The sequence below is a fragment of the Sciurus carolinensis genome, chromosome 1 (assembly GCF_902686445.1).
Source record: "Sciurus carolinensis chromosome 1, mSciCar1.2, whole genome shotgun sequence".
Taxonomy (NCBI): Eukaryota; Metazoa; Chordata; class Mammalia; order Rodentia; family Sciuridae; genus Sciurus; species Sciurus carolinensis.
Window position 1 is genome coordinate 75,655,622 of NC_062213.1, and position 6,000 is coordinate 75,661,621.

A 6,000-nucleotide genomic window follows, 5' to 3' on the forward strand; every position below is an offset into this window, starting at 1 on the left:
TAAAACACATTTTTTTTCCTGCAATCCTCGCACACAGAAACCCAAAATAAAGTGAGACTTAAACATTTTAAATTAAAATATTAATTTTTCTCACATAAAAGAAATCTCAACTTGAAATCACCTCTTGATGCAAAAATTCCTGCTTTGCTCCAGTCACCTCACCCATATTTCAGATAGCAGGAAGGAGCCAAAGCGGGTGGTCCAAAGGACAAAGTCCCTCCTGCTTTTATGAAACTGAAGTTTCAAAACACTTAAATTGCATCTCATTACAAAGGTTCTAAGACACGTCACTTTTTAGCCATGTACATTTCCCAACTTTTCATTATTAAGAAAGAAAGGAGAATGGCTATTGTGAGGCAATCAGCATTCTCTGCTCCACTATGTTATTCAATGTGTTGAATATAAATTGAACATTCGTTAGATACCAAAAAATGTGTTAAGTGTTGGGAAATTCAAAGTTATGTAAAGTTTGACTTTTATTAAAGATACACTTCAATATAATGTACAAATTTTGTCATATGAATTCACAGGAAGTCACAGGATAAGGATTCAATCTTGGCAGAGTGCCTTACTCAAAGAATACATCATCCCAAATTATATTTGCTTAACTGACTGTGGCTGGCTTCCACTTACAGCCAGGGAGAGCACAGTTACCTTGAAGCAGATTTTTTTTTATGTGGGAGGAACAAGAACAATTTGAACAAAAAGCTAGGCGCTGCTTGGAGGAAAGGAGCATATACCCTAGTGTGTGTTCACTACGATTTGAAGTAATGGAGATGAACAAGAATCAACCCGGATGACCTAGATACATTTTCAGTGTACACACGGCAAATGGGTCCCTCAAATAGAGTTACTGTAGCATTGGAAGTGGAGCTGGCTCTGATGTTGAGTCAGAAAAGAGGAAGTGAGGAATGCGGTATCTGAGTCCTGGGAGGGTGCATACTGACACTGGACTCCACCCAGGTTCCTGAAGTCAACTTGTGCTTCGGGAGTACTTACCCATCTCAAACAGCTGCTTGCTTCCAAATGTAAAAACTGGAGTTGAGAACTATAAAGGCAGATTTCCTTCCCTAATAGAACTGGAGCCGAGTCTCTTGAGTAACCTGAGTCAAGAACTTAGTCAGTAGACTCATGCTTTGGAGTACAGGAATAGTTTCATTAGGGCTCGTAGCTCTTCTTTTGCTTGCCTCTTTCTCCCCCAACCTTTCTGAACAATATTTCATCCTTGTCTAATCCCAATTGCTTTTCTGAGTCATTTGCCATTCCAACAGCCAAGGAGACCCAACATCTCACTAATGTGTGAACTGTCATGGCTCCTTGTATGTGCAGTGCCCAGCATAATACCTGTCCATTCTTTTGGCTCTGTCAGGGATAAATATCTGGAGCACTATGGCTGTTTTGCTGGGAGTGTGCTTCATTGAAGATGACATGATTGATAAGATAACCCACACCTGAAGAGTCACTATTGCTGAAGAAAGATGCCACCTGTATTAAATTCCTATTGTTGTTGTCACAACTTGCCACAGATTTAATGACTTAAAACAATAGTTCTGGATGTCAGAAATCTAAAACCAAGGTGTTAGAGAGCTGTCTCTCTTCTGAGGACTCTAGGGGAGAATTTGTTTCTTTATTTTTTTCCACTTCTAGAAGCTTCCTGCATTCCTTGGCTCCTGACCCCTTATCTTCAAACTATACCACTCCAAGCTGTGCTTTTGTGACCACAACGACTTCCCTTGCCTTTTTCTTTCTAAGGAGCCTTGAGATTACAGTGAGCCAAATTTGATAATCCAGAATAATCTCCCTATCTCATAATCCTTCACTTATTCACATTGGCCAAAGTCTCTTTTGCCATGTAAATTAATATATTTTAAAACTTGGGAGATTAGTATAAGGATATCTTTGGAAAACCATTATTTTGTCTACCACACCACCCTACCATGTATTGTCCGTTATGAAAACAATAAGACTGCTGAGCCTCTGCTTTGGACACAATCTACCCAAACTACATTCTACTCCACTGGCAGCCCCACTGCTGCTGTGAGCACACTGAGATAGGTACCTGTTAAACAGACTCCCCTGAAACACTCAGAAGCACTCAGGTAACTGAAAGAGGTGCTGAGATGAAGGAAATTTTTACCCTAAACATATGCAGAAGAGCTCTAATTTGATGAAATATATTTTATAGCAACTCTAAGATCAAATCAGTAAATGCAAGAAGTAAGAGAGTCATCAGAGTATTCAGCATAATCATTCATGAGGAACTAGATGCAGAGTAGGTACACCTACTCACCCTTTCCTCTTCCTCCCTCCCATGTGGACAAGGGGCAATAGCAACCACTTAACAGATAAAACACCCAGTGAGGAAACCGGAGCCAGATAAGCCAGACAATTCCATCAGGTGACTGATTTCTGACAAAACTGAAGAGAACTAAAAGACAAGCAACTTAAAGGTTTAGCCACACATTCCTTTATGAAAGGATTACTTGAGGATATGTGCTAGCAAATTAAACTGTATCTCTAAGAAAGGGGGGTATATGTGGAATACAACGCATAGTTGGGAGTAATAATGAGAAAAACAATGTAGTTAAGTCTAATTGTATATGATATGAAAAGACACAAAACTTTAAAATAATAACCTAGAACTTAAATTGTAAATTTTCTCTCCATAATGACTTGGAATGAAGAATAAGAAAAATAAAATCCTGCTCAATTTTTCTCATGTTAGAGAAAACAAAAGGACATTGAATATTTCTGGTTGCTGCTGGAAGAATATAGTTAAATGCATGTAACTAAGGTATATATAACTTCTATGTCACAAGAGAGAGAATGAAAATGAAATATGAGGGTGGAGAATTCTCAATTTAACAAAAGCAGGAATAAGAATGATTATTGGAAAACAAAAATTGGATGGGCAGACTTCATGATTGATTTGATCCTACATTATGTATAATCAGAAAAATGAGAGATTGACCTCCATTTATGTATGATCTATCAAAATGTATAAGTGCATTCTACTGTCATGTACAACTAATTACAAATAAAATATATATATATTTTTAAATTGGATGGGCAGATTACACCTTTTTACCATTTAAAAACTATACACGTTAAACCAGGCATGGTGGCACACGCCTGTAATCCCAGGGTTTAGGAGGCTGACTCAGGAGGATTTCGAGTTCAAAGCCAGGCTCAGCAAAAGTGAGGCACTAAACAACTCAGTGAGACCCTGTCTCTAAATAAAATACAAAATAGGGCTGGGGTTGTGACTCAGTGGTCAGATGCCCCTGAGTTCAATCTCTGGTACACACGTACAAAAACCTACACACTTTTAAAATAAAAAAAAAGAGATAATATAAAAGATATTTAAGGCAAACACTAATAAAAAGACATAAGTGTAGCAAAACAAAAGTAAAGCTAATTCAACTCTATGGCAAGAAGTATTATTGATAAAGATGGTAATTCCCTAATCAAGAACCTATATGCACCTATCCACACAACTTCAAATAAAAAGAGATCAAAACTGATCACATGACTAGGAGAAATTGACAAATCCCCAACAAAATTAGAGAAGTTTATTATAGCTCAGAAATCCAAATATTAATCTAAGAATACTAAAAATATCAAAAACTTAAACATAAGTAATAACCAATATAACAAAAAGATGTAGAATTCTATACAGGCAGAAATGTAGACTTCATTTTAAAATCTAAATGGAACATTCACCAAACTTGATGGTGTATTGGGTCATATTGAAAAATAACAGTTGTCAAAAAAAGCAGAATTCACATGAAGCCTCATTCTCTGATCACAATATTTTAATTGTGGAAATTCACAATAAAATAATAAAAAAATCAAAACAAAACAAATACCTTCCACTTGGAAGTTTATAATCATTCTTTAAAATAGCTTTTTGTTAAAGATAAAATAGAAACAAAGTTCTAAATGAACTGTCTTAGAGAGTTAATTTTATATTACATTTAAAAACCAAATATATAAAAAATATCAGGAGTTTCTAACCATTTCTAATCCAATCAGTGGGCTTGATTTTTTTTTTTCCACTACTGGAGATTGAACCCAGGGATGCTCTAACACTGGGCTATCTCATATCATATGTGCCCATACATGAGACTTTAAAATAATGTCTCGATTATTGCTGTGTGGACCAAGGGAGAAAGTATCTCAGAAAATGTCCATTAATATTCAAATATATATATTTTTACCAGCAAGGCAAATGTTTTAATAAGTGTTTATTAACAGCATTCCAAGAGATGGAGTCTTTATGTTCCTGGGGGAAACCTAAAAAAGCCCTCTATTCAATCAGCAAACATTGTTGGCTCAGTATAGACAACTGGTGGAAAACAAAACAACTTCAAAAAAATTGAAAACCACTAGCCCTAAATCATGGTACACTATATATGTATGTCACCCAGCAGGCAAAATTGATAAAAACAGTGTAGTTAATAAGAGATCAAAAATGTGCCTCAATTCTAGAGAGTCCTAGGCAGTTCTCACACCTATACAGGTATCAATTCTCTGTTTTTCTTCCAACCAAATTCTCAATTTTTATCTTCTCCTGGTGATTCATTTCCTACCTTTCTATTCTGATGATCCTTTAGGAGATTTTTATCATCTCATTTTGGAAACTCTAGAATTGTGTCATGAGAACTGAAAAATATCTGTTTTTGCTCTAAGCGTAGGGGATAGTGGAAGCACACCACTACTAGTGGGGAAAATATTGTGCAATTCTTACATGGATTCAAAGAACAATGAATGTTGGTTTAATGAAACCAAATACTATCATTATCAATACTGTTAATAAGCCAACATGGGCTAGACAATAATAGAAAACCTTAATGCCAATCCAATAATAAGTACATGGTTTTGAGAAAAAGGAAAAAGAAGGTTTATTGCCTTGCTAGCAAAGGAAACACAGGGGACTCCTGTCCTGAAGGCTGTGATTCTGCCCATGAGCAGGAACAGGGGGTTTTTAAAGAGGTGATTCAAATGCTACATTCCACACCTTCTCTGCTGGAGTTGTAATTCACTTGATAATTTGGGAGATAGTCATTTCTGAGATCTTCTGGTGCCATCCTCAAAGTCTGAATTACTTTGTTCCTATGGTGGATGTGTACTCAAAGACAGAGAAATCTGCCTAGGATGGGGAAGAAAGGTAATCCTGTTCCCCCTGAGATTAGGGAGAGGGAGAGATTAGGGAGAAGCAGGGAGAGAGGAAGAGAAAGAAACATGTCTGTTTTAAAAACGAGTTGCAGTGACAGAGCAGCAAGGGCTATATTCAAAGCATAAAATGGACTACTATTATAATATCATAGTTCATTTTTATCTTAACCCTATTCTGAACTCTTCTTTTTATTTTCAAATATTTGTCAAATAAAGATTAAATATAGTGCTCGCTTTGGCAGCACCTACATTAAAATTGGAACGATACAGAGAAGATTAGCATGGCCCCTGCACAAGGATGACATGCAAATTTGTGAAGCATTCCATATTTTTATGGATAAAGAAACTGTGGTATATATACACAATGGAATATTACTCAGTCATAAAGAAAAATAAAATTATGGCATTTGCTGGTAAATGGATGGAGTTGGAGAATATCATGCTAAGTGAAATAGGCCAAGTCCAAAAAATCAAAGACTGAATATTTTCTCTGATAAGTGGATGATCATACATAATGGTGTGGAGGGGTGCTGAAGGGGAGGAAGAGAAGAATGAAGGAACTTTGGATGGTGTAGAGGAAAATGGGGCAGGACGGCATGGGGGAAGGAAAGATAGTAGAATGAGACAGACAGTATTACCCTATGTATATGTATGATTACATGAATGGGGTGAATCTATATTGTGCACAACCATAGAAATGAAAAATTGTACCCCATTTGTATATGAATCAAAATGCTGTCTGTAAAAATAAAAATTTAAATAAAAGATTAAATATATCCAAAGTATTCAACATACTAATTTCATATACATATACATTATATA

General features: G+C 36.1%; 1 non-coding gene across 1 annotated transcript; it reads left to right on the forward strand.

The window, feature by feature from the left end:
• The first annotated feature begins 5,404 nt into the window (after positions 1-5,404).
• LOC124968979 (U6 spliceosomal RNA) lies at positions 5,405-5,511 on the forward strand. Its single transcript, XR_007105903.1, has one exon. It is a non-coding gene; the product is annotated as a U6 spliceosomal RNA (small nuclear RNA).
• Positions 5,512-6,000: the final 489 nt, after the last annotated feature.